Here is a 25,956-nt window from a genome sequence, read left to right on the forward strand (position 1 = left end):
GGAGCCAGGCTCATTAAAACATACTAGTACTCTTGTCATGTGGGAGCCAGGCTCATTAAAACATACTAGTACTCTTGTCATGTGGGAGCCAGGCTCATTAAAACATACCAGTACTCTTGTCATGTGGGAGCCGGGCTCATTAAAACATACTAGTACTCTTGTCATGTGGGAGCCAGGCTCATTAAAACATACTAGTATTCTTGTGATGTGGGAGCCAGGCTCATTAAAACATACTAGTACTCTTGTCATGTGGGAGCCAAGCTCATTAAAACATACTAGTACTCTTGTGATGTGGGAGCCAGGCTCATTAAAACATACTAGTACTCTTGTCTTGTCATGTGGGAGCCAGGCTCATTAAAACATACTAGCACTCTTGTCATGTGGGAGCCAGGCTCATTAAAACATACTAGTACTCTTGTCATGTGGGAGCCAGGCTCATTAAAACATACTAGTACTCTTGTCATGTGGGAGCCAGGCTCATTAAAACATACTAGTACTGTTCTACTGGTGTGGTAGTGGTACCGTTGTGGTAATTATACCGGACCGGTGTGATCATGGTACCGGTGTGATCATGGTACTGGTGTGATAATGGTACCGGTGTGGTCATGGTACTGGTGTGATAATGGTACCGGTGTGGTCATGGTACCGGTGTGATAATGGTACTGGTGTGATAATGGTACCGGTGTGGTCATGGTACTGGTGTGGTCATGGTACTGGTGTGATAATGGTACTGGTGTGATAATGGAACTGGTGTGATAATGGTACTGGAGTGGTGACCCATTATCTCCAGGGTTGACGCAAGGGAGGTTGGGGTGCACTGCAGTCGATAACAAAAATGACGATGAGGCGCAAATAGACGCTAATAGGCACTAATAGATGCTAATAGACTCTTAATAGACTCTAATGGACTCAGCCTTTAGACATGTTTGTGTTGCTTGCTAGCAGGCTGAAAGGACAAGGAGAATGAGAGTGATGTGTGGGAGGGACTTGTCTGAGCTTCACTCCAGTGTTTACGTACACCACCAGCGTAAACAAACCTTTTACAGCCACAAAATACAATAAAATGATCTATTAAATAAAATTATCTAGTGTTAATCTTTGTATCAGGACAGTGAGTTCTCATGGGCTTACCAACTGGTCTTACTAACTGTTATTACTGACTTGTCTTAGCTTTTACTGACTGGTCTTACTGACTGGTCTTACTAACTGTTATTACTGACTGGTCTTAGCTTTTACTGACTGGTCTTACTGACTGGTCTTACTAACTGTTATTACTAACTGTTATTACTGACTGGTCCCAGACCCTCCTGACTGGTCCTAGGCCTTACTGACTGGTCCCAGCCCCTTCTGACTTACCCTAGGCCTTATTGACTGGTCCTAGCTCTTACTGACTGGTCTTAGCTCTTACTGACTGCTTTCTAATAATTTACTGTCTGTTTCTCCCCCAAACACTGCTGTAATAACCAGATCAGAACACAGAGATCACTACGCTGCTGCTGCTGTGTTTGTGTGTGTGTGTGCGTGTGTGTGTGTGTGTGTCAGATCAGAGTGAGCTGGAAGGTTGGGGGTAGGGATGTATAGAGAGAGAGAGATGTAGTATTGGAGGGTATTTCTCTGTGTCTTTGATTCACCACTCTGGCTGATGGAGCACATCACATTACTGTGGTAGAGCGAGCGAGCGAGAGAGAGCGAGAGAGAGAGAGAGAGAGAGAGAGAGAGAGAGAGAGAGTTAACTGAATTGAAGTGAATGTGTATGCAGATCCAAATAGGATGGGGCGTTTTTAATTAGCTAGTAGTAAGGTCTGAAAAAGACTACTTAATCAGGCATTCTGCAGGGTGTTTTGATTCTAAGCATATTTTAGTAGGCCTAGTTGTCTGTTTTTAGATTATAAAGCATATAGTACATTTTTCATTCTTGTTTGATTCTTGTGCCACATTGTTGATTTCCAATTTTTTACCAGAAGATCTTATTAATTAATGAAGAGAACAATATAATCCATCCTAACAGATGTTTTTATGGTTTGTTCCGGTCTGGTATCTCTTACAACAGACATACACGTGCTGTATAGCTTCTGTTTTCGTTAACTAATGTCTGCCTTAGCTTTCTGAGCTGGTTGTCTAATGTCTGCCATAGCTTTCTGTCTCCAGGTTGTCTAATGTCTGCGTTAGATTTCTGTGCTGGTTGTTTAATGTCTGCCTTAGATTTCTTTCTCCAGGTTAAGGTGCTAATATGTGGAACTATGGAAGGAGTAAAGGGCTCTACATGCTCTAGCAACTGCGACACGACATGGACAACGCAACAATGTTGCAGGCACATTTATACTTCTGCAACGGCTACGCGCAGCCTTTAGAAGCAACATTGTTTCCCGGATGTAGCTAGGTTCCCTAGATGAAACATAACCGAGGTGATTTCCCTTCTCAACCAACCCATTGATTACAACCCATATAATAGCTGTGTTTATGTTTGTTTTTGCTCGTGTTCTTGTATATAGTGTAATATAGTTCTATTTAGTTAGTTTGTTACGTTTGTTAGTTAAGTTAGTTCGTTAGTTTAGGTTAGTTTAGGTTGGTTTTAACGTTAGCTAACGTTAGATAAGTTAGCAGCAGGGATGGACGCCGTTGTGCAAATGCAGCTAGAGGCCAGGGCTCGAGACTAACGATGTCCCGTTGTCCCGGGGACGATCAAATATTGATTTGGGACGAACAGAAATCTTTTTTGGGACGCAAACGGGACGGAGAGGATTTTATTTTTTTCACAGGAAATGTCAATTAGCCGACTGTCAGTGCGCGCATATATATATATGAATTATTCTACGTTAATAAAACATACCTGGTGATCAACTACAGTTTGCTGTAAACATTATGATATGTGTGTAGTGTTCTGATAACGACGGCTGCAGCGGGAGCTGGCTCATGCTGGATTTGCGAATAGCATGCAGCCGCAGAGCCAGGGGCGCTTTCAGGTCCGGTCACAGGCCCGCTCAACAGCGCCCCCCACCCAACGGCTGAATTGCCAATGGCTGAATTGGAGTATTGCACAGTGCAATACTCCAATTCAGCCATTGGCAATTCAGCCGTTGGGTGGGGGGCGCTGTTGAGCGGGCCTGTGACCGGACCTGAAAGCGCCCCTGGCTCTGCGGCTCTGCAGTTGCATACTATTGGGATTCGTTGGGAGCAGCACAGAGTCTCGACTCGGGACTTATTTTATTTTATTTTAGCAGCAGTTATCAATATCGACCAGGAGGACAGCACGATCTAAGGGACATGTTTCATTACTAGTCAAGTGTCATTACTTTAGTTATCAAAGGTGGAATCTCTGGACGCAATGACATTATATAGTTTAAAGCTAAACTACGTTCTTTCTTGTTAGAAGAGTGATAACTTATTCAGTTAGATTTGATTTGATCTTTATTTATCTCTAACATTTCCAACCATAAACACACACATTTGTAACAACAAAAAAAACTAAAACGAAATAAAATACAAATACATTTAAATATATTTTCCTATGGAAGGAATAATCAACATGGCTCCAATTGGTTGACTATAACAGCACCGTGACCAAATATCCCTATACTAGCACCTTGTTAAACACTTTTTTTTATATATATATTTATTTATTTATTTTTAATCATAATTATTCTTGTGAAATCTTTCCACCTGGGAGCCTTTTGACTAAATCAATTTATTCTCCCCTTCTATGAATGGTGTTTCTTATGGCAATAACAACTATAGACGACAAAACCAAAGTAAAGAAACAACATTTGATTTTTGGGACGGTTACATTCACTTTGGGACGGTTAAAATTGTATTTCGGGACGGTTCTGGGACGGTGGTGAAAAAAGTTAGTCTGGAGCCCTGCTAGAGGCAATCGATGATGAGCTGCTGATTTTAATCGGCAGGAGAGACAGAGCTCGTCAAAGCCGTATATAATATAATAACCCTGTGGTACGGTCGTAGGCACGACAGCAGCTCGAACTACCTGTTGTATTAAATTAATTGATTGCTGTTTAACTAGCTCACCTGTTCATTGTAAACAATGATGCATGCAATTATATTAACGTTACTGTGTGTTGTAGCTATGTTAATAAATTCTGAATGGCATTAACGTTAGTTGGGTATGTTAGCTAGTATGATAGTCCAGACAAACAAAGCTATTTAGTTAGCTTGCTAGCGATCGTTGGTAATCAAAAGTTGTCTTTAACGTTACCTCAGGATACCACTGTCATTGTATTTAGCTAATGTTGATAGCATTGAATAGCATCAACGCTAGCTGGGTGGCTACAACGAATTATCACAAGCTGGCATCGTAAAATCTCAACACCAGCCATGGGAATACTGTTTACTAAATTATGGAGGCTTTTTAATCGTCAAGGTAAAAGAGGATTTGTCATGATCAACTGAAGGCATATGCTATGAAACAGTCTATGTGCTTGGCTACTTAGCTAACGTTACCAAAGTAAATGGAAGATTGCTCCACTTCTACAAGGGCCATTTGCATGTTCTTGGTATCTAGGGACATCTATGGACCTCATGGAATCTATTCCCAGTGTCAGAAATATTGTATATTGTAATGAACCAAAGGAGAATATCAATAATACATTTTCTTTTCATCTTTGATGGTGAATAACACCATGCTAACATTGACCAGACGTGAACAATTTAGCCACTGAGCTCATTCAGCACCTTCTTGATATCAAGTGTACACAAAATCTAAGCAAATGAATAAAGGGCAGATGATTTACAGGGTTTTTTGTAGATACAGTACTGAATTTTGCCATCCGGACACATGCAATTTGAAATATGAATATAGAATATCAGGCCCATAAATTACCTTATTATGGCCAAGTCATACATTTCAAGGAATGGGGCCAAATCGCCTCTTTCCAATGGCAGCGTTCAATCTGGATTTAGTACCACCAGGCTCCGTTACAGGGTAGCAAAGACTGAATGAAATCTACTGTAAGTGTACAGTTACTTTTGTATAATGTGCATAGCTCAGCAATTTTTTGACGGCGGCTGGTGTGAGCTGGGTAGTGTAGTTTTATGAAATTCTACGTCCATCAAAAGCCCTGGGTCTCCTCTTTCTTAGGACTACAACAATTTTGTTGTATGACGGCATCATTTCCTCGCGTCTATATCATCCGGTTTCCGATGCAATGCGCAGAGATTTTTATAAGATCATATTTCTCTAACACTTAAAATTATTTGTAAACAAACAGTGCTGAAAATATACACTTTGACTGCTGTTTTGATAGGGTTACGGTCTTTACTCTTGGCTACATTTGAAAAAGAAATGCAACATTACTTAATACGGACTGTATTGATCTATTTATGACGTGAAATAAATCTCGGCACGTTACCGGGGGGCCTTTGGGCTTAACACTTTCACACACCGACGGCGGAGGCAACAATGCAAGGTGTCAACCTGCTCATCGGGACCAATTAGGGGTTAAGTGTCTTGCTCAAGGACACATCTACCCGCTGCCCGGGAGGAGCGGGAATCGAACCGGGAACCTCCGGATTGCCAGACGACTGCTCTACCTCCCGAGCCACTGTCGCCCCTACATTAGGATCTAACATCCCAACAGGCCACCTTGTTTATGGTTTGATTCAGTTTTAAGGCGAGACACTACAGGTGAATAGGGTAAAAAATTTAACTAATAGATATCACAATGAAACTTCCCCAGTTGATTACTTATATTAAGACAAGACTTTTTTGTATTACAAGTTTTCTGAAATTGTATGTTTAAATATGCAAATTAGGCATGATCTACTTAAATATGCAATCATTTGCATATAATTCCAGGACAGAAATCTGAACATTGGATAAAGCCATTTTCAAAATTATAGTTTCATTTAGTTGACATATTAGAGCCAAAGGTTATTACAGAGGGGATTTTGGATATCTCTTTTTATCACTCCATAAATCAGAAAATACTCCATTCAGTCCATTTTTATGGTAAAATTCCATATTTCGCCATGTTTTTAGGAATAAAATGTGATATAAATCAGGGTATGAATGCGATATCAACAAACCCTTTTGTAAATACCTTCAGAACATAGATATGAATAGAACTGGAAGGTTTGGTGTATGTGAGTGTTACTGAAGTGGAGATTTCTGGCTCAGAGTATGAGGAAAAACTCTTAAAACTCATTTTTGGGAAAACACCTTCAAAGTTCTGTATTGTAAAATGCCATACTTTTTTTTTTAAACAGATATTTACAAACACAATACCTAATCAAACCATTAGTAATAGACAACCTAAACACATGCCTGATAACTGAATAATAATAATAATAATGATGTTATTGAACTGAACAGAACTACACACAGGCTACAAACAGTGTAGTACCCCCTAATAGGCAAAAAATATTTGAATAGATATCACTATGAAACTTTCCCAGTTTGTTACGTACATATAAACTAAGAAAAAATATATTGCAAGTTTTCAGAATTTTATGTTTATATATGCAAATGAGGCACTTCCCCATTAAATATGTGCAAATTTATGGATGCAATAAGGCAAAATGAAGTAAAATAAACAACTAAATTTGTGTTATTGACGTTTTATTGTCACTAGTTTCATAGAAGACATGTTTAGGAAGCAAAATATAACAATCTCAAAATCAACAAAAAAAGTATATTTGCCTATTCACCTGCAGTGTCTCCCCTTAAATAGACAATAATAAAAAGAGTAAGATAAAATAGACAGAGTAAAATAGTGCAATAGTGCAGTGCAATAAAATTGTAGAATAGAATATATTAAAAAATATATATATTTTACAGTGAAATAAAATTGTTCTGGGTTACTGTTCAACAGTTCAAAGTCGTCTTTACCACCTTTAAAAGATACAAACCTGAAAACAAAAGCACTTAAATGTTAAATAAAAGGACCACAGATCACAGTAATGAGGCAGGAGGAACATATTATTTTGCACTATAATGGTAAAATTGTTATTTAAAAAAGTGCCCTTAAGAAATATTCTGTGCCCCTAAATTTTTCATTTAGGGGCACCTGTGCCCCTAGTGAAAAAGCTTAGCGTACAGCCCTGTATTGTTTTACTGTATTTGCCCTATACATAATTTGAACTATACACGATACATAATTTGAACTATACACAATACATCATTTGAACTATAGACAATACATAATTTGAACTATACACAATACTGAATTTGAACTATAGGCTACATAATTTGAACTATACACAATACTGAATTTGAACTATAGACGATACATAATTTGAACTATACACAATACTGAATTTGAACTATAGACAATATTGAAAAGTTACAGTATGTAGATTTGTTTATTTGTATGACAAAGTCAGTCAACCCTTGCAATCAGTTTCATTTAATGAATTAAAAAGGCATTGATATTACGTAAAAGCAAACTGGCAATAGAAAAGATGTTCAAAATGATCTAGTTCCCTTAAAACGCTAACGCTATTAAATAAAAATATATAGTGGAGGTTAAGTAAGGGATAATGTATAGCTACAAGGTCATTGTCGCAAAATAATTGACCGACACAGAGTTTAAAATACCGAGCCGCCTCGGCGAGGTGTTTTAAACGTCAGTGAAGGTCAATTATTTTGCGACAATGATCGAGTATAGCTATATATTATCCCGCTTATTACATGGCTAACTTACTAACAATATACCTAATTCATTTTACATCGACTCGCAACAGTAACACTGGTTCTGGCTCCGCTGAGTGCTCGTCGCTCCGCCCCCCAGCAGCTTCCCCGGCAGCCGGCAGTTTGCACTGATGTCAGTGGGCTTGATTGCGAACAGCTGCGCACAGCGGTCATTATTGTGGGCTTGATTGCGAACAGCTGCGCACAGCGGTCATTATTGTCCCACAGCTAGGCCTGCCGCGATAAGCAATAAATCGATTAATTGCCGCGATAATTTAAATTAATGCAATGATTTTGACGGACGCGATTAATTGCTATTTGCGCGTTTGTTTTAATGAGGCGGAACCAGTGCCCCTTGTCAGTCACTGTCCGTGTTGGGAGGCGGGCCGCTGGCTTTACTACAGCACAGCACAGGAGCTCCGTGGGGCAACACCACATAGCTTAACTACATTTCTCAATAGTGTTGCTCCTTTTAACCAAGTAGCGTTATTTGTAGTGTAACGTTAGAATAACACAGAATAACGTTAATACAATTACATGCATCATTGTTTACAATGAACGGGTGGGGCTAGTCAAAGGACTGGAGACAAGTTAAACATGAATTAATTTATTATAACAGGTCGTTTTCGAGTCGTGCTGCAGTGCTTACGCACCACAGCTATTCTATTATAATACTGCTTTGACGCTTCCTCCTCATCGTTGATTGCCTGTAGTAGCTGCATCTAACGTTAGTAGCTAATGTTAAAACTAAAAAACACAACCGGACGAGACAAGTTGTCGGCTAGGATAATCACAACAATACTTCCGGTCCGGTCGGTGGGCTTCAAAATAAAAGTCTTAAACACCGGAAAAGACGGAGCGGTGGGCTTCAAAATAAAAGTTTTGGGAAATAAATTTCTCAAAAAAATGCTCTAACCGGTCGCAATAATATCGCTTATCGCGATATTTTCGGGGGCAATTAATCGCCCAGCAAAATGTGTTATCGTGGCAGGCCTACCCACAGCGGTCATTATTGTCTGATAACTGACCTCTGACGCGCGCTATTGACCAATCACAAGCAAGCATTTCGGCGAATGTGAAAACGCCATGTAATAAGATAAGAATATGACTTGGCCTGAAAAAAAAAAAGTCAGGAGATTTGTTTTGCTTTAACACATTAACTGCCAAGCTTCTATCCATCAATGTATGATCACTGCCAACAGTCTAAGCCTATGGAGATGTTCACCTTCTTTGCAGGGCTATCACTTTTTAAATTGTATTGCTAAATTGACATTACTATGGCCCATTCAACATCGATTATCTATCGTTCAGGATGTAGGAACGTTATACTTTTTCATTCATATATTCATACAAGTTATAGGCCAAAACGCATAATATAGATGATCGATTGCAGTTTATTCGCGATACACGCTATATTAAAAAATCCAACTGAATACGATCCTAAACGTTATGACTCATCATGCGCGGATGAAAGGGGGGGGGGGGTCGTTTATAATTCCGTGATAGTCAGTAAATGCTTTATGTAGTATGGGTGATATATTGATCAGAGCGGTTTGCATTGAAAAGAATAAACCATCAAGCTGAAAGTAACGTTACTGTCCTCTTACCGTTCGCCGATGGGACTGGAGGAAAAAGATCCCACTCATTCCCACTTATTTGACGTAGATCGACTAGATCCATTTCCGGTTTGTATGGCACAATAAACACCCAAATCATATCGATTATTCAGGGCTGTACAGTGCGACGAGCTCGTCGCAAATTGCCCCTTTAATTGGCCGTTGCGATTGGTAAATAATATTTGGGGGCGGGCTTGCGAGTAGGGATTTCAAGCCTTGCATTCGCATTTCACTCCTAAATTATCCAAGCCGTGTGATGACGCCACTCACGCGAGCTGAGCACTCAGGTATGAGAGTGGGGAAAATCGATTGAGCACTCTGATAGACTGGCTGACTGTCTGATTTAGCTATGCCTATGAAGAAAAGTAAAGTTAGTATTGCTTCATATTTTCGACGCGTTCGGTTCCACCTCCTAGTGAGCCGTCGAATGAAAATGTGACCGTCGAGAACATTGAGCCAGCAGTGGCAGTAGCCACCACCGCAGACCTGCCTTTGTACTAGGGTTGGATGCAGTTCCCTGTTGGTCAGTCTGTGTCTGTTATTCCATCTTCTTCTGCTCTGTTTAACGTTATACACTTCAAATAGTGCAGCATGTTTGAGAGTGCTCCCTTGACTGAGAGGATGGCTAGAGGATGGTCGGAACCACGAGAACTTTTATTAAACATTCTATTAAACATTCTGATATTTCCGCGGGTCTCGTGCAGTGGTCTCGTGCCACTGTCAACTAAAGCGAGCACTCGGAAGACACGCACCGTTTGACAGTGATATGCGCACTGACAGTCGGCGCAGTTGACATTTTCCAAGTGGGGGAAAATAAATCCTCTTCGTCCCGACTGTGTCCCGGCCCCGTGGAGGATTTTTCTTCATCCCAAATACATATTTTATTTCCCCCGGGACGACGGGACGGTGTTACTTAGGCCTGCCACGATAACACATTTTGCTGGGCGATTAATTGCCCCCGAAAATATCGCGATAAGCGATATTATTGCGACCGGTTAGAGAATTTTTTTGAGAAATTTATTTCCCAAAACTTTTATTTTGAAGCCCACCGCTCCGTCTTTTCCGGTGTTTAAGACTTTTATTTTGAAGCCCACCGACCGGACCGGAAGTATTGTTGTGATTATCCTAGCCGACAACTTGTCTCGTCCGGTTGTGTTTTTTAGTTTTAACGTTAGCTACTAACGTTAGATGCAGCTACTACATGCAATCAACGATGAGGAGGAAGCGTCAAAGCAGTATATAATAGAATAGCTGTGGTGCGTAAGCACTGCAGCACGACTCGAAAACGACCTGTTATAATAAATTAATTCATGTTTAACTTGTCTCCAGTCCTTTGACTAGCCCCACCCGTTCATTAAACAATGATGCATGTAATTGTATTAACGTTATTCTGTGTTATTCTAACGTTACACTACAAATAACGCTACTTGGTTAAAAGGAGCAACACTATTGAGAAATGTAGTTAAGCTATATGTGGCGTTGCTATAGGCGAGCTCCCGTGCTGTGCTCTGTAGTAAGGCCAGCGGCCCGCCTCCCAACACGGACAGTGACTGACAAGGGGCACTGGTTCCGCCTCATTAAAACAAACGCGCAAATAGCAATTAATCGCGCCCGTCAAAATCATTGCATTAATTTTAATTATCGCGGCAATTAATCGATTTATTGCTTATCGCGGCAGGCCTAGTGTTACTGTTAGTCTCAAGCCCTGTCGTCGTATACCATTATCGATCCCCAGGTACTGGTTCAAATGTGAACGGTACCCAACCCTAACTGTTCAAAACGAAACGTCCCATTAAACTAAATAGTTCAGATAGCTCCTGATATCAATGTCTTATAACACTGAGTCGATGCGTATTCGAGCTGAGGGCACGCTGAATATAGTCAATAGGGTCCAGCTGCAGCGCCGGAGAATCCTGGCCGTAGCTGGAGGCTACAGTATAGGGTCCAGCTGCAGCTCCGGAGAATCCTGGCCGTAGCTGGAGACTACTCGAGTACACACAGACAGTGGAGCTGGTTGCATATAGCGAGCATTTTGACTTGTTGCGTGGTGGCGATGTCTCGCAGATAATACAACTACAAGTATGATTATATAATATATATATTTTATTATATAAAATTATTTTTATTTTTTTTTAAATCAAAAACAATCGATATAAATAATGGTAAAATTGTTATTTAAAAATTTGCCCCTAAAAAATATTTTTTGCCCCTAAATTTCTCATTTAGGGGCAAGTGTGCCCCTAGTGAAAAAGCTTAGCGTACAGCCCTGTTATTGAGTTATGGCAGCGATGGCACAAGCTTCGAACATAAAAAAATTAATCGAAGTAAAAAAAAAAAAAAAAAATCGATATATTTTTTTTGCCTCCAAAATCTTGCGCCTCCATTCCAATGAAACAAAAGTAAGCAGCGCCTCGACTCCACCTCTCTACAACAAGCACGTGGAGATTATCTGTGTTGAAAACAACAAGGACATGTGCAGCAGACATGTCGACGAAGAAGTCATCAGACGTGTGGTTACACTTTAAAATATGCAAAGACAATGCCCAAAAAGCCGAGTGCCAGATATGCCAGAAGAAAATGGCATATCACAACTCTACAACAACTTTGTCAAATCGCCTAAAAAACGTAAGTATCGTTATACACGACGGCGACGCCACACAAAACATTAATAAGGCTATGCCTATGCTGCTATGACTAATGTGTTACCAAGTTGGCTAATTTAATTGTAATCATCTGCTTTTGTAGGTGCATTGTCTGATATAATTATAAATGATAAATGATAAATTAAATATAATATAATCGTTTGCTTGATAGACGAAGGTTGCAACATAATTATGTAATGTCATGTCGTTGGCTGTGAGAGCAGCCCCACTGCACCCAGGCAGCGCATCCGAGTGAAACCTTGTTGGCTGCGTCACAGTCACGAAAGGGGCTACTTAATTCATTAATCCAATCCACTTTATTTATAGAGCACATTTAAAAACAACAAAGTTTACCAAAGTGCTGTACAAGTCCCACAACATAAGATTTAAAAAAAAAATATATATATATATATATTTATATATTATTATTTTTTTTTTTTTTCGAAGCTTCAAATGAAAATCGAAGCTCGGCCCCGAAGCTTCGATTGCCAAAAAAAGCTTCGAAGGTCAACCCTAGCAGCGATCCATATACACGGATGTGTGTCTAGAGTCCCGCAACAATATGTGACTGCCGGACGGAATTCCCAGATGCACCGAGATCACCAGAGATCCATTTCCGGTAGTAACTCGCCCGATCATCCACCAGTCGGCGGTATTGAAGCGTTGCACGGTTGTGCCGAGTCCCACTGTCTCAGCCGAGGCTGGGTGGCGGAATTATGAATACCATGGCGAAAAAATTAAATATGATCTCAATAACGTTGTACGCGTGGATTGGCGGAATTCGCATTATCAGCAAACCCGTCGTAAGCCGTTTATGGCGGTGGATGTGTTAATCCCTGCATCAGTGTTGCCTGGGAAGTGTGGTGGTGGACGATAGGGGTGTAACGTATCCATACCGAACCGTTTCAGTACTGGACCTAAGGTTCAGTACGGCTGTGTACCGAACTAATACAACTTTCTTTTGCGTGCAGAATTTAATTCAAAACTTGATTATTAATTTCAATATATAGAATATTCGTTGACAGCCATACAAGTACAATTAGTTACTGCACACTACATCACCCCTGAGTGGAACATGGAAAGCCAAACTTTCCCCCACTGTACCGAAAAACCTGTACCGAACCGTGACTTCAAAACCGAGGTATGTACCGAACCGTGGTTTTTGTGTACCGTTACACCCCTAGTGGATGAGGGGTTGGGTGGTGGATGAGGGTGTGGACTGGGGTTGGGATGTATAGGGTGAGGGGATTAGGGTTATACAGTAGGTATAGTGTGATTTGTTTTTATTTTTGTACAGCATTCTATTTTAAATGGAAAATTAAAAGGTTAATGAGTAACTTATTGATTTGTAAATTTTTTGACATTATTCCAAATTAAGGGGATGGGTGTAGTGTTTTGATTGATTAACTATCTTGATCAAAAGTGTGTGGGTCTATTCTTTTTCTCATTATACTATCCACTGAACTGTTTTATTTGTACAACCTCAATCTTTAGAAAATTCTACCAGCATCTTTAATATTGCAGGTTGGGACTCACAAGGTAAAGTGTTTTTTTTTAATACATACTGCATATCATGGTATAAATTTACATTCAAGTATACTAATTAGGGGTGTAACGGTACACAAAAACCACGATACGGTACGTACCTCGGTTTTGAAGTCGAGGTTCGGTACAGGTTTTTGGTACAGTGGGGGAAAGTTTGGCTTTCCATGTTCCACTCAGGGGTGATGTAGTGTCCAGTAACTAATTGTACTTGTAGGGCTGTCAATGAATATTCTATATTGAATTATAAAAAAAATATATATATTATATTAGATTGTGAAAAAAACAGCCCCCGGTGGGCGGTCGTTAGTGGTTAACATACTGTTGTATTCGTTCGGTACACTACACAGCCGTTCGGTACGGTACACACTGAAACGGTTTGGTACGGATACGTGTACCTTTACACCCCTAATACTAATGCACCAATATTTGACTCGGATGTTTAGGTACATTTGTAAATATGACTGACAAAATTCAGCAGGATATCTCTCTCTCTCTCTGTCTGATTCTCTCTGTTGGTCTCTCTGTTTCTGTCTCCGTCTGTCTGTTTCTCTCTCTCTCTCTCTCTCTCTCTCTCTCTCTCTCTCTCTCTCTCTCTGCTGGTCTCTTTTTCAGCCTGTCTCTCTGTGTCTGTAATGTATCTCTCTCTCTCTGTCTGATTCTCTCTGTTGGTCTCTGTTTCTGTCTACGTCTGTCTGTCTGTCTCTCTCTCTATCTCTGATTCCCTCTGTTGGTCTCTCTGTTTCTGTCTGTCTCTGTCTGTCTGTCTGTCTGTCTCTATGTTGGTCTCTCTTTTCTGTCTGTCTCTCTGTCTGTATGTCTCTCTCTCTCTGTCTGATTCTCTCTGTTGGTCTCTCTGTTTCTGTCTGTCTGTCTCTCTCTCTCTCTCTCTCTCTCTCTCTCTCTCTCTCTCTCTCTCTCTCTCTCTCTCTCTCTCTCTGTCTGTTCAGTAAGTGTATGGATATGAACAAAGCATAGATGTATACGAGCTAATTATCTGAACATAACCACCATAGTGTCCATCTGTCTGTCTTTCTTGGCATGATAGGAATGCCTTCCATTCCAAGATCCAAGACCCCTCATCAGGGGACGCTTGGCGCCCACACACGATTGGCCACTTTCAAAACCTTCACTAGTGTCCCAGCATTTTGATTGGTCAAAATACAGGGGTTGAGTGATGCTTCTGGTTGGTGGAGAGATGCCAAATGTAACAGATGGGCGGAGATAGAATGTTACCAGTTTCTATGTTCCAAAATAAACATTGTTCTGACCATCTGGAAGAAATGGGATGGTTAGACTGGTTAGTACACTCATGTGGTTAGACTGGTTATACTGGTGGTTACACACTCCTGTGGTTAGAGTCGTGTGGGTAGACTGGTCTGGATAGACTGGTTAGAGTGGTCTGGATAGACTGGACTGGTTATACTGGTCTGGCTAGACTGGACTGATTATATTGGTTAGACTTTGGTTAGACTGGTCTGGGTAGACTGGTCTGATTATTGGTTAGATTGGTCTGGTTAGAGTGGTCTGATTATACTGGTTAGACTGGTCTGGTTGGATGATGGGTTGAATAGCTGAATGATCCGTCTGTCTGTCTGTGTCTGTCTGTCTCTGTCTGTCTGCCTGCCTTTGTTCTGTTAAGTGTTTAAGGAACACCTGTCACCTTTTGATGCTACTCCTCAATGCTTCACTGAGTGAGTGTGTGTGTGTGTGTGTGTGTTTGTTTGAACGAGAGACAATGGATATGTTGTTGTGTGTGCCATTGTGATCTCTGTGCTATTGTGTGCGTGTTGTGGGAGGTGGCTGAAAGGGAGTATTGATATCAGCCAATTAAAGATGCATTGTTTGTAGGGGTGCACCGATGTATCGGTCGGGTATCGGTATCGGCCGATAAGTGCCTTGTTGACTGCAATCGGCCTATCGGCTGATAAGCTTGAATGTGCCAATGGCAGTAGCCGATAAATATCCATCAATTTGTGTAGCGTCAAAAGACAAAAAAAAGTTCACTCGCGACCTGCACAACGCCGTCCCCAGTCCCCCACACACACACACAAGCTACTGCATCAAAGTTACTACTTATGATTAACAAGGCATTTGTTTTGTGGCATTAACGACACGTTATATAGTTAGTGTTACACGTTCAATAACATCAGCATATTATTTACCCGAACGTAGCAAGCATTACGCGTTCATACTAGCTCAGTTCCTTCCGTTGCTCATAGAGCCCTGAGTTTTACCCATTCTGCAATCTGTTAATACAGTTTTCAATCAGACACATGTATAGAAAGGCTTTGTTTTATTATAACATTCGTTGCAGTAAAATCATTATGCCTCGTTTAAGTCATCCTGCAGAGCTAAAAGCTAAACGTCGGCCGCGCAGCCGTTGTTGTTGTAGAATACCTCTCGTCAAAATCAATGGCGGACAAAAGCGGAAGTAAAAAATGTATACACGCTTGCCGATTGGTGGTAACAGCAGAGGCGGGTGCAAGCGGTGTGTGACGTAATTGGCAGAATCGACTGTCAATCAAAATTTCATTGGTTGAGAGCTCTGGTTGAGACAATAGTATCCAGCTGCAGCCCAGCCGGTAGACCATACTGGGAGAACTAGTAACTAGCTGCAGCCCTGCAGAACATACTGGGAGAGAGATAGTGCTATTTCTTGATGTTTCCTTTTTTTAAGTAAAGAGGCCTATGTTCATATCGGTGAGCACAATTTGTAACACAAATATACAGTAGTTTCATAAAAAAAAAAAAAAAAAAAAAAATTATACAAATATTTAAAAAAAATGTTTTGCCACAAATATCGGTATCGGTATCGGCCGATTGTGTTAGTTGAACTATCGGTATCGGTGGCACATTTTCATATCGGTGCATCCCTAATTGTTTGTGTACGATATTCAGGAGTTTGTCTTGAGGACCATGTAGAACCAACCACGCATATGAACAGGGTTGAAAATTAACTCATCATTCAGCGGTTGAGTCTACGTGGAACATGAAATACTACTGGAGAAACTTAAAGACTATGGCTTTGCTTCATCGTCAGTTTCATGGATAACTAGCTACTTATACAGTAGAAAACAGAGTATTTTTTAACGGTAGCCTATCTGAAGCGGAAAAAAGTTAAGTATGGAATTTCGCAGGGAAGCTGCCTTGGACCTCTGTTATTCACCATTTATACAAATGATTTGCCGTTAATTTTAGAGCAAGCAAAGGTGGCTATATATGCGGATGATACAACCCTGTACATGGCATCCTCCTCTGTGGAAGATCTGGGTGTGGCACTAAATAAAGATCTACAAAAAGTAGAAGAGTGGATTAGAGCGAATAGAATGGTTTTAAACATAGCAAAAACAAAGTGTATTTTAATGGGTTCACACCATATGCTAATTGCTAATCCAAAATTAAAAATAATGATGGGGGAACTGAAATTGAACAGGTAGAAGAAGCAAAGCTACTAGGTATAACATTGGACAGTCATCTGAACTGGTCAACGCATATAAATAACATAACAAAAAAGATGGGGAGAGGGCTGGCTTTAATTAGAAGATGTGCAGAATTCCTAACTCCAGAGTCAGTGATCTATGTTATCCAGGCTCTGATCCTTTCACATCTGGATTACTGTCCGGGGATCTGGGGAAGTGCTGGAAGAGAAAAACTGGGAAAACTACAAATGACACAGAACAAAGCAGCGCGCCTTGCTCTGAATTGTAGGAAAAGGTCAAACATAGTAAGCATGCATGAAAAACTGTCATGGTTAATGGTAGAACAAAGACTAAATGTAAATATCATAATGTTTTTTAGAAATATATATAAGAACAAAAAACCTGCTTGTCTATATGATGAGATACAATTCACAATCAACAGACACAGTTACTCCACCAGGCATGTGTCAATGGAAAGATGTACTGTAAAGATGCCAAGAACAAATGCAATGAAAAGAACTGTGATGTATAGAGCCATGACTGCATGGAATTCCTTACCACCTGCACTAACTAGGGTTGAAGACAAACCGACATTTAAAAAAACACCTTAAAAATCATATAAGAAAGAGTGGTACTGTCAGTTAAGTAAACATAGTGGGTGATTGAGAAGATGGGTATGTGTGATTGTTGAACTTAGATTTTGAATAGATTTGTATATTGTATTGAGATGTATTGTTGTGCTTTAAGTGAACATATATGCCTTGAAACATGATTGAGTAGAACCGAAACACGTCGGTACTACAGAGTATCGATTCGAGCGAGATACTGGGATTTTTTTTTTCATTTTTTAAATTTTTTTTTACCTTTTTTCTTTTCATGTCAACGTTCACACGCACAATATATGCTTACCTAGGATTTGACTTGATTCAACAACAAAGCAGTCGGAGCAATGGCAAGCCGAAAACCGTCGAAATTGTAGTTATTTGAAGTTTGGATTTTAATTAGAAGCTTCGGATTTTATTTTTATTTTTTTATATATATATATATCTTTTTTTTATCTTATGTTGTGGGACTTGTACAGCACTTTGGTAAACTTTGTTGTTTTTAAATGTGCTCTATAAATAAAGTGGATTGGATTAATGAATTAAGTAGCCCCTTTCGTGACTGTGACGCAGCCAACAAGGTTTCACTCGGCTGTGTGATTTAATTCAAGGTGGATCGCTGTTGTCGTTTGAACAACTTCAGATTTCATGGGAACTACCAATCCCCCAAATCAAGAATGTTTAAGATGAATGAAGTAAGTAAAATGGGCGGCTACGTGGCGTAGTGGGCAAGGCGCTCGCCACGAATGCGGAGACGCTGGGCGCGCCTGTTCGAGCCCAGCGCTCCACATTGCTTTCAGTTTAGCTGGTCGTTCATACTAATACACATTGGCCGTATTAGGGGGTGGGAAACTGATGGGTGGGGATCGGGCGTTGTGGACAGTGACTCCTACAGGTCGGTTGGTGCGCCTGCGCAGTAGAATCAGGAAATGTCGGGGGCAGCGTGAGCCTCCCACGCGTTACTCCTCGCCACTGAGAGATCGAGCTGCGCAGGTGAAAAGATGCGACTGCTGTTACCTCAAGTACCGGAGGGGACTTGTGCTATGTATGACTTAGTCCACATTGCAGCCGGCTTGTGGGAGGCAAGAAACAGCGTTCGTGACAGGGGAGGGTTGAATTGGATGATACGAAATTGGGATGGGAGAAAATATAGAAAATGGGAGAAAAAGTGGATAAAAAAAAAAGATGAATGAAGTAAGATTTTGATTATTTGAAATATGGCCTGTGTAGACTAAACTATGCACAGAATTATGTCAGTCTACAAGGTCCGGATTCTACATGGTCCGGCAATGTAGACCTTGTAGACTCTACTACAGACCAATTATCAGTGAATGTTCATGCATTTTTAAGAAGGGCTACTTCCACAAAAAAACTCAGAACTCACAAACATCTCAGTAGCACCTTATCTAAATGTTCTATTTCATATATGGAGATTCATATTTATTTATGTATTGCATGCATTTCTAAATTTTATTTCCTATTTTGTTTATTCATCCCAGTATCTTTCTTTCTTATGTGTGGAATTCTACAAGGCATGTAGGTGTATATGTGTTTGAGGATGATATCCTTCAAACAGGCAATAGTGATGATATAATTTGGGCAGTGCTGAGCTGGGTTACTTTCCTCCAGTGTATTTGTCCCCCGGCCCCACCCAATGGCCCCACCCAATGGCCCCACGCGCACACACGCACACACACACACAAATCGTTTATTTAATTTTAAATTTTTAAATTTAATTTTTTTTTTAAACTTCGATTTTTTTTTAATGTTCGAAGCTTGTGCCATCGAACGAAGCTTCGAAGTATTTAAGACAGCCCTACTGTCTATGTTGTCTTTTCTAGATCTTAATTCTGGATTCATATAACTAGTGGACCCCAGGTTCTAGATGGTTTTCTGGATTCATATAACTAGTGGACGCCAGCTTCTAGATCAGGGGTGGGCAATTATTTTTCCCAGGGGGCCGAATGAGCAACTGAAAATATGTTGGAGGGCCGGGCCAAAATTCCAAACTCAATTATGCATAATATACATTTTATTTCTATATAAAAAGCAGTAAATGGCATTGTTTTGACCCCTGGTAAGAGTGTATGTTATTATTTGGCAATTAAAAGGTGAGGTTAGCTTTCAAAAATATCATTTATTCAAATAGAATTTATTTCCAAAATGATAAACAAAATGTGAAACATTAATAACAAAGGGCATTTTGAGTTTCATATACTATTGAAACAAGGATTTTCTTAGCTTTCTAAAGACATCACATCATCTTATAGCAAAATAAACAAGACATGATGTCACTGAACTGTGTAAAGAAAAGTGTCCCAGTTTGTAGCCTTTTTTACTTTACATGTCTATATTAAACATTTAATGTTTTCAGAACTGTGCAAAAAAAGAAAAAAAATATCAAGTGTCCCATTTCACTTGTTATATTTCCACATTTTGGTGTTCAGTTCTTTTTTTTTTCATTCAGTGTGAGAAATCCAGTCTCTGTTGAGCTTTAACAAGTCCATGAAAGTCAGGTTGCATGTCTGAGGTGGAGATGCGAAGCACAGCTGCCAGATGTTCATCAGTGAGAGAGGATCTGTACCTGGACTTGGTAAACGTCATGACTGAGAATGTCTGTTCACATATGTAGGTGGATCCAAAGAGAACCAACATCTTCTGAGCATGTCTCCTCATGTTTGGAAAGTTCTCCTCCTTGAGAGCATAGTAGAACTCTAGCAGTGATGCTGACTTAAAGTGCTCTTTCAGTAGTGAATCAGACTGCAGGTCAATGAGTTCAAGCTGAACATCAGTGGGTGCACTATCAACACTGCAGGTAAAGGGAGAGGAAACCAGCTGCATTTCATCCTCAACCTTTTTGAAATCTTAAACGCCTTGAAAATTCATCATGCAGTGCTCCCCACATGGATGAGTACCTGTGCCGGTGATCAGCTGATGGTTTGACTTCTTTCAGGGTTTTCATGTGTTTGAGGCTGCGGTTACACCTTTCGTATCATCTTCGTATTGTTTTCTTATGCGTATCGCCGCGTATCGCGGCGACGTCGTGCGCCTGAGTCACACTTTCGTTTTTTTTTCGTTTTTGTCAGCCGAGCACACTGATGTAGTACACTGCCAAAGCAGTAGGTGGCAGTAGGTGGCAAACATGAAGGCAATTTCAACCAATCAGAACGAACCATAGCCTGAGATTGTTGCTGCCTAGTTGCCTTGAAATTAATTGCAACTTTGTCATGAAGGCTTTCACATGGCTATGCATTTCATGAGCAAAAATGCCCTTGCCCTGCAGTTGTGTGTTCAGTAGGGATGGGTACCGTTCACATTTGAACCGATACGGTACCGGTACCTGTGAATCGATACCGGTACCGGTAAATTTTTTCTGTACTTTAGTCTATAAAAATTGAATCTACCTACCTCGGTTGTGAAAAAAAAATCCAAACTTCAAATAACCACACTTTCGACCGTTTTTCGGCTTGCCCCGACTGCTTTGTTGTTGAATCAAGTCAAATCCTAGGTAAGCGTATATTGTGCGTGTGAACACAACATAAATTTTTTTTATTTTTTATTTTTTTATTATCATGTAATCTTTTGCGGGCCGGTCAGAATCGCGGGCCGTACAATGCCCAGGTCTGTTCTAGATGGTTTTCTGGATTCATATAACTAGTGGAAGCCAGGTTCTAAAGCTGTTGTGTTTTTTAAAAAAAACTTAGTTTTCTACCATTTTTCACCCTTTGTTAAATAGTGTGTATATTCTCCCCCCATCCTGGTTCCAGGGGCGACGCCCTCCTTAAGGTCATTCTCCTGGGAGGGGCCTCATCACCTGTCTCATTGGCCCCAGTGATCACATGTGTCGGCTGCACCATCACTCAGCATATTGATTCACACAATGCAGTTGTTATTGGATGGATACATACATGATTTGAATAAAATGACCTTGGCCTAAATGTAAATGGTATTCAGAATCCAATTAAAAGATATACAATATGTATATGGTATATATAATTCATTCATAATTAATTAACTTATCATTCATTCAATCTTTATTTAAACTGGAGAAAAATCATTGAGGGCACAGCCTCATTTCCAATGATGTCAAGCATACAAACATAATAAATACATGATTCATGTAGAAGCAGCATTATTGAACATAAAAGTCAAAAAGAGAAGCCAAGCTGCAGAATAAATTGGCCAAGGAAACACAAACGGTTCAGGACAACATGCTCAACATGTCAGTTCTACATGTCAGTTCAACATGTCAGTTCAACATGTCAACATGTCAGTTCTACATGTCAGTCCAACATGTCAGTTCAACATGTCAACATGTCAGTCCAACATGTCAGTTCTACATGTCAGTTCAACATGTCAACATGTCAGTTCAACATGTCAACATGTCAGTTCAACATGTCAACATCTCAGTTCTACATGTCAGTCCAACATGTCAGTTCAACATGTCAACATCTCAGTTCTACATGTCAGTTCAACATGTCAACATGCAGTGTTGTGCTAGTTACTGAAAAATAGTAACTCAGTTACTTTACTAGTTACTTCATTTCAAAGTAACTTCGTTACTGTACTAGTTACTTACACCCAAAAGTAATGAGTTACTGTGAAAAGTAACTATTTAGTTATTTAAAAAAAAAAATTAAAAAAAAAGATTGCTCCCGAGTCCCATGCCCCAGATAGTATTCAAAATCGGTTGATCAACTTGACAGTTTCCATTCACATCACCGAACTCTGCTAAGCAATGTGGTCTAGATACAAACACAAATCTGACACAAACAAATGTTGTCCCGAGTCGATATAATAAGAAGTGCGGCGGTTGAAGGAACAGCCTTGATGTCGCCGGAGCGTTTCATTATAACCATTATAATTCAAGGGTACTTGAACTGTACTGCTGTACTGTACTGTACCCATTCTGCAATCTGTTAATAAAGTTTTCATTCATTCATACAATGACTATGCTTGCACCTCATGGTACCAAAGCACCTCAAAGGCGCTTAAAACAAAATTACAAACATCACAAAACAAACTGGTCAGACTACTACTTGACCTGAACCCACCTCACCCCTGCCCACTTTGACAACCTAGGATGGCTTAGAGTAGACGACAGAATACAGCAACTTGCAATGGGCCTGGTCTACAAGATACACTATACGACCGGGGTACCCATGTACATGTCAAAATACTTCCCAAAGGTCAGTGAATACCACAACCACTACACAAGAGGGAGCTCCACAAATCATGTAAAACCCAGATTTGGCTCAAACAAGGGACTAAACACGTCCCTATGCCATAAATGTCATGTATGTTGTGTATGTCATAAATGTCTATATGAATTGAAAATGGGGGACCCTGATGGAAACAAGACAAACGTCTTTCTCAGGTCTGCATCCCCTTAACAATTGTATGTATTGAGCCGTACTGTATTGTACCCATTCTGCAATCTGTTAAATAAAGTTTTCATTCATTCATTCATTCATTCATTCATTCATTCATTCATTCACCATCTTGCAAGTTGCAACGTTGTTTAAGATATCAATCAAAGCATTGCAACGTTAGAATAGTTAGGATATCAATTGTGCATGAAAGGACTATATTTATATTGTTTGATTAGTATTATGAGATTCCCTGCTACAGTCAAAATCCGCTGATCAACTTGAGTTTCAGTTGCACTCACCAAAGTCTGCGGTGGTCGAGATGTAGTAACGTTACGTTAGTCGACTCCAGCAGCGCCTCAAACATGTTCTTTATCTCGTTTCCATGTTGTATATTAATTATCTCTCCAAGTAGTTGCTAAATGGTTTGTTAGTTTGTTACTGCGTTCTTTTTATGTGGATTTATAGCGAGCGTTTGTTTTGTTTACAATAGAGAGGGTCTATTTCTTTCCGTAGAAGGCATCTGGTTTGCGCACTTCTGATTGGCCAGTGGCCAGACTCGCCTCGTATCATTCTACGCGGGTGGGGATGAGGATAATAATAATAATAATAATCACTACCGCTCGCTATCAATCTACGCCGTATATAACGCAAATAACGCAGTGACGAACCATTCAGTAACGTAAGTAGCGTTACTGAATTTCAAAAGTAATGCGTTAGAGTACTAGTTGCGGCAAAAAGTAACTTCGTTTCTGTAACGCGTTACTTTGTAACGCGTTAGTCCCAACACTGTCAACATGTCAGCTTAACCGTTTCGTGGCCAACCACGTATACATTATTGGGATCCGACTGTTGGAGGCCAATGTGTTAAACTCGTTTTTGCTTTTATTCCATTTTAATATCCTACTCAATGTCACGGAGCTGTATGTTGGCTGGAAAATGCCTATTGGGACTCGGAAAGTGCAGTACCGGCCAGATCCTGGTAGTGGCGCTGTCTCGAGAATGCAGTAATCCTTGTTGCAGACGGGGTGTCACTCTTTTTCATTCCGGGTTAACTTTTCTGTTAGCCTGAAGCTATGGCTTCAACCGATCACCTGGAATACTTATTGCGACGCCGAATTCAGTATGCAGTAAAGGAATATAGCATCAGCCAATGGACATATCGATCTACCAGAGGGCGATCAATAACTGGGAAATTCTTTTTGGAATCCAACCGGCCACAGGCAAGAGCGATTTGACGTCAATTTCAGCTTGATCGGGCCTTGTTCTCATAGCCATCCACCCCGTCAATGTATGATGTTGCAATAACGAATGCCGTTATTGGTAATCAATAGGGATGGGTACCTTTCACATTTGAACCGATACCGGTACCTGTGAATCGATACCGGTACCTTTTTTCGGTACTTTAGTCTCAAGAAATTTAATTTACCTACCTCAGTCAAAAAAAAATCCAAACTTCAAATAACTACAATTTCGACAGTTTTCGGCTTGTCATTGCTCCGACTGCTTTGTTGTTGAATCAAGTCAAATCCTAGGTAAGCATATATTGTGCGTGTGAACGTTGACATGAAAAGAAAAAAGAAAAAAAAAGTAATTTTCTTTCTCTCTCTCGGTATCTCACTTGATTCGATACTCTGTAGTACCGACGTGTTTCGGTTCGGTACCTCAAAAGTACTGAATTCGGTACCCATCCCTAGTAATCAATAATCAGAAACGACTTCCCCGCCCCCCCCCCCCTTCATGCATTCATGGTGGACCATGATACCGATCATATGCATTTAGATTTTTAACTCTAGATTGTGTAGGGCCGAAACGCCATCAATTTAACGTTATTAGCTTAGCGCCCTATAACTAGCTTTGCAGGAATTACCCTAGAACATTGCCGTATATAGTTCATATTCACGACGCTATAAAATGGGAACGTATTGATGAGAATTATTTCTTTATGTCATAGTCAATTGACAATGGACACATAGCAATAATATAAAATATAGATTTAGCTCTACAAACAACCTCACACACAGTGAAACCTTGTAATGAAAAGCTGGCCTCGGAGTGGGATTAGACGGGCCCCAATGGCCATGAATGTGTTAACATGTCAGTTCTACATGTCAGTCCAACATGTCGGTTCATCATGTCAACATGTCAGTTCAACATGTCAGTTCAACATGTCAGTTCTACATGTCAGTTCAAGTTTCAAGTTTCTTTATTAGTTGACATGCAAAGATACAGAATACCTTCACATGGAATGCTTTTTTCTGTTATGCTCCTATGAGGATCATAGGACGCTTGGATCATACACATACAGCTCATTACAGTAATATTCCACAATTATTACATTTTAGATAGTAATAATGGTACAGAGCCTTGAGACAAACATATGCATATTCACCACCGCAAACAGACTGGCAGCCGTCATAGGCAGCGCCATTTACGGAAGGAGGGGGGAGTGGGTTGGGGTTGTTACAGGGCTGTGGGGGGGGGGGGAGTGATCCCTCACACGAGGCAGCCGACAGTGCAGCGCCAATGCAGAGGAAGGGGGGGGGGGGTACTGGGGGGGGGGGGGGGGGGTGGGGGGGAGTGCACAAGCCAAGTCCTGGGTGGGGGAGGTAGGGATTGTGGGTGTGGGAAGCCGCTCGCCACTCTTATCTCCCAGAGGGCCTTCGACTCCACAGCTCTCTGGTTCGACCTTGGTCCAGGAATTTGTTTTGGCTGACTGGCACAATTTATCCCAGCCACGTCACTTTAAATTTGATTTGAATAGAGTGGAATATAACTCTATTGATTTGAGTGGAGTGAGTTTTAACAACTCCGTCCAAATGACTGAATGCATTATTAGTCCAAGTGTCCAAGTGTCTTATCAGTTCATTTTGGTAGATCCTGTGCGCGGTAAACAGATCCAAGATCTTCTTATTGCAGTCCAAAAGCCTTATTCTGCTTCTTGAAGAAAATATGCAATCCACTGATTAGATCCATTTAGAGTTGATTTGAGTATAGTCCGGCAACCGGCACGAAGCAGGGCATAGCAGCGTCGGGCTCCATGGAGCAGTAGAGGCGGCGGTAGGAACGGCCTTGAAGGCCTAGGGAGAGAGGAAAGAAATGCGACGTGTCTCTGCAAGAG

The 25,956-nt window shown here is 40.6% G+C and overlaps 1 protein-coding gene across 1 annotated transcript in view; it reads left to right on the forward strand.

The window, feature by feature from the left end:
- Positions 1-25,956, forward strand: part of tox (thymocyte selection-associated high mobility group box) — a 125,804-nt gene that overhangs the window by 1,141 nt on the left and 98,707 nt on the right. The gene's annotated exons all lie outside the window — the stretch shown is intronic.

This window comes from Notolepis coatsorum (assembly GCF_963971535.1).
Source record: "Notolepis coatsorum genome assembly, chromosome: 13".
NCBI lineage: Eukaryota > Metazoa > Chordata > Actinopteri > Aulopiformes > Paralepididae > Notolepis > Notolepis coatsorum.